This window comes from Arachis hypogaea, chromosome 16 (genome assembly GCF_003086295.3).
Source record: "Arachis hypogaea cultivar Tifrunner chromosome 16, arahy.Tifrunner.gnm2.J5K5, whole genome shotgun sequence".
In the NCBI taxonomy this organism is placed as follows: Eukaryota; Viridiplantae; Streptophyta; class Magnoliopsida; order Fabales; family Fabaceae; genus Arachis; species Arachis hypogaea.
Window position 1 is genome coordinate 70,714,701 of NC_092051.1, and position 4,090 is coordinate 70,718,790.

Consider the following 4,090-nt stretch of genomic DNA (forward strand, 5'->3'; position numbering starts at 1 on the left):
GGATTCGACCCTTACTCACGTAAGGTATTACTTGGACGACCTAGTGCACTTGCTGGTTAGTTGTGCGAAGTTGTGAACCATGGTATTAGCATCATATTTTTGGTGCCATTGCCAGGGAAAGAAAGAGCAATGAATTTTACATAATCAAAGTGTAATCACAATTTCTGCACACCAAGTTTTTGGCGCCGTTGCCGGGGATTGTTCGAGTTTGGACAACTGATGGTTCATCTTGTTGCTCAGATTGGGTAACTTTCTTTTTGTTTTGTTTTCAAAAATTTTTCAAAAATCTTTCAAAAATTTTTCCTTTGTTTTCGAAAAAAAAAATTTAAAATAAAAATGTTTTTAAAAATATTATTTTTTCTTCATAATTTTTAAGAATGAATTCTAGTGTTTCATGAAGCATGTTGAAGCCTATTTGGCTGTAAAGCCATACCCAAACTGCTTTGGGATTGGTCTTCAACTAATCACCTCAGTGGAGCCATGCCCAATCCTTCTGGATAGGGTATGTCAGGCGTGTCATGTCTGAGTTACATACTAAAGCTTGGATGGCTATTAAGCCATGCCTGACCCTTTGATTGGAGCTTTAGAGCATAAGATTCCTGGAATTCATATTAAAAATTTTGGAATCCTTATTTTTGTTTTTCAAATTATTTTCAAAAAAAAAATACAAAAAAATTATAAAATCATAAAAATCAAAAATATTTTCATGTTTCTTGTTTGAGTCATGTTATAAGTTTGGTGTCAATTGCATACTCATCTTGCATTTTTCGAAAATTTTCATGCATTCATAGTGTTCTTCATGATCTTCAAGTTGTTCTTGGTAAGTCCTCTTGTTTGATCTTTGCATTTGCATGTTTTGTGTCTTTTCTTGTTTTTCATATGCATTCTTGAAATCTTAGTGTCTAAGCATTAAAGAATTCTAAGTATTGGTGTCTTGCATGTTTTCTTTGCATAAAAAATTTTTTCAAAAATATGTTCTTGATGTTCATCATGATCTTCATAGTGTTCTTGGTGTTCATCTTGACATTCATAGCATTCTTGCATGCATCACATGTTTTGATCTAAAATTCTCATGCATTGCATAATTTTCATGTTTTTCTCTCTCATTATTAAAAATTCAAAAAAATCAAAAAATATCTTTCCCTCTTTTCTCTCATAATTTCGAAAATTAGATTTGACTTTTTCAAAACTTTTTAAAAATCAAGTTGTTTCTTATGAGTCAAATCAAATTTTCAATTTGAAAATCTTATCTTTTTCAAAATCTTTTTCAAAAATAAAATCTTTTTCATTTTTCTTAGTCATTTTCGAAAATTATAAAAATGTTTTTCAAAAATCTTTTTCTTATCTTTATCACATAATTTTCGAAAATAACATCACCAATTAATGTTTTGATTCAAAAATTTCAAGTTTGTTACTTGCTTGTTAAGAAAGATTCAAACTTTAAGTTCTAGAATCATATCTTGTGATTTCTTGTGAATCAAGTCATTAATTGTGATTTTAAAAAAATCAAATCTTTTTCAAAAACTAATTTCAATCATATCTTTTCAAAAATATCTTCTTATCTTATCCTTTTCAAAAATTTGATTTCAAAATATCTTTTCTAACTCCCTAACTTCTTATCTTTTCAAAATTTGTTTCAACTAACAAACTAACTTTTTGTTTGTTTCTTATCTTTTTCAAAACCACCTAACTAACTCTCTCTGTCTCTCTCTCTCTCTCTCTAATTTTTGAAAATAACTCCCTCTTTTTCAAAATTTCTTTTTAATTAAACTAATTATTTTATTTTTTATTTGAATTTTCGAAAAACTACTAACCCTTTTCAAAATTAATTTTCGAAAATTACTAACCCTTTTTCAAAAATTATTTTCAAAAATCCTCTCCCTCTCTCATCTTATTCTATTTATTTATTCATCTACTAACACTTCATCTCACCCAAATTCGAACCCTCTCTTCCATCTGTGTTCGAATTTCTTCTTCTTCTTTTCTTCTACTCACACTGGGACCTCTATACTGTGGTAAAAAGGACCCCTATTATTATTATTTTTCTGTTCTCTCTTTTTCATATGAGTAGGAGCAAAGACAAGAATATTCTTGTTGAAGCAGATCCAGAACCTGAAAGGACTCTGAAAAGGAAACTAAGAGAAGCTAAAATACAACAATCCAGAGATAACCTTTCAGAAATTTTCGAACAAGAAGAGGAGATGGCAGCCGAAAATAATAATAATGCAAGGAGAATGCTTGGTGACTTTACTGCACCTAATTCCAATTTACATGGAAGAAGCATCTCCATTCCTGCCATTGGAGCAAACAATTTTGAGCTGAAACCTCAGCTAGTTTCTCTAATGCAGCAGAACTGCAAGTTTCATGGACTTCCATCTGAAGATCCTTTTCAGTTCTTAACTGAATTCTTGCAGATCTGTGATACTATTAAGACTAATGGAGTAGATCCTGAAGTCTACAGGCTTATGCTTTTCCCATTTTCTGTAAGAGACAGAGCTAGAATCTGGTTGGACTCTCAACCCAAAGATAGCCTGAACTCTTGGGATAAGCTGGTCACGGCTTTCTTAGCCAAGTTCTTTCCTCCTCAAAAGCTGAACAAGCTTAGAGTGGATGTTCAAACCTTCAAACAAAAAGATGGTGAATCCCTCTATGAAGCTTGGGAAAGATACAAACAGTTGACCAAAAAGTGTCCTTCTGACATGCTTTCAGAATGGACCATCCTGGATATATTCTATGATGGTTTATCTGAGCTATCAAAGATGTCATTGGATACTTCTGCAGGTGGATCCATTCACCTAAAGAAAACGCCTGCAGAAGCTCAAGAACTCATTGACATGGTTGTTAATAACCAGTTTATGTACACTTCTGAGAGGAATCCTGTGAGTAATGGGACGCCTATGAAGAAGGGAGTTCTTGAAATTGATACTCTGAATGCCATATTGGCTCAGAATAAAATATTGACTCAGCAAGTCAATATGATTTCTCAGAGTCTGAATGGAATGCAAGCTGCATCCAACAGTACTCAAGAGGCTTCTCCTGAAGAAGAAGCTTATGATCCTGAGAACCCCGCAATAGCAGAGGTAAATTACATGGGTGAACCTTATGGAAACACCTATAATCCATCATGGAGAAATCATCCAAATCTCTCATGGAAGGATCAAAGGCCTCAGCAAGGCTTTAATAATGGTGGAAGAAACAGGTTTAACAATAATAAACCTTTTCCATCATCCACTCAGCAACAGACAGAGAACTCTGAACAAAATACTTCTAATTTAGCAAACTTAGTTTCTGATCTATCCAAGGCCACTGTAAGTTTCATGAATGAAACAAGGTCTTCCATTAGAAATTTGGAAGCACAAGTGGGCCAGCTAAGTAAAAGGATCACTGAAATCCCTCCTAGTACTCTCCCAAGCAATACAGAAGAGAATCCAAAAGGAGAGTGCAAGGCCATTGACATAAGCACCATGGCCGAACCTGTAAGGGAAGGAGAAGACGTGAATCCCAAGGGGGAAGACCTCCTGGGACGTCCAGTGATCAATAAGGAGTTTCCCTCTGAGGAACCAAAGGAATCTGAGACTCATCTAGAAACCATAGAGATTCTATTGAACCTCCTTATGCCATTCATGAGCTCTGATGAGTATTCCTCTTTTGAGGAGAATGAGGATGTCACTGAAGAGCAAACTGCCAAGTTTCTTGGTGCAATCATGAAACTAAATGCCAAATTATTTGGCATTGATACTTGGGAAGATGAACCTCCCTTGTTCATCAATGAACTAAGTGATCTGGATCAACTGACATTGCCTCAGAAGAGACAGGATCCTGGAAAGTTCATAATACCTTGTACTATAGGCACCATGATCTTTAAGGCTCTGTGTGACCTTGGTTCAGGGATAAACCTCATGCCCCTCTCTGTAATAGAGAAACTGGGAATCTATGGGGTGCAAGCTGCTAAAATCTCATTAGAGATGGTAGATAATTCAAGAAAACAAGCTTATGGACAAGTAGAGGATGTGTTAGTAAAGGTTGAAGGCCTTTACATCCCTGCTGATTTCATAGTCCTGGATACTGGAAAGGAAGAGGATGAATCCAT

At 34.7% G+C, this 4,090-nt stretch overlaps 1 non-coding gene across 1 annotated transcript; it reads right to left on the reverse strand.

Annotated features, from left to right (window-relative positions):
- Positions 1-2,597: 2,597 nt before the first annotated feature.
- On the reverse strand, positions 2,598-2,705 carry LOC112760696 (small nucleolar RNA R71). Its single transcript, XR_003181125.1, has one exon. It is a non-coding gene; the product is annotated as a small nucleolar RNA R71 (small nucleolar RNA).
- Positions 2,706-4,090: the final 1,385 nt, after the last annotated feature.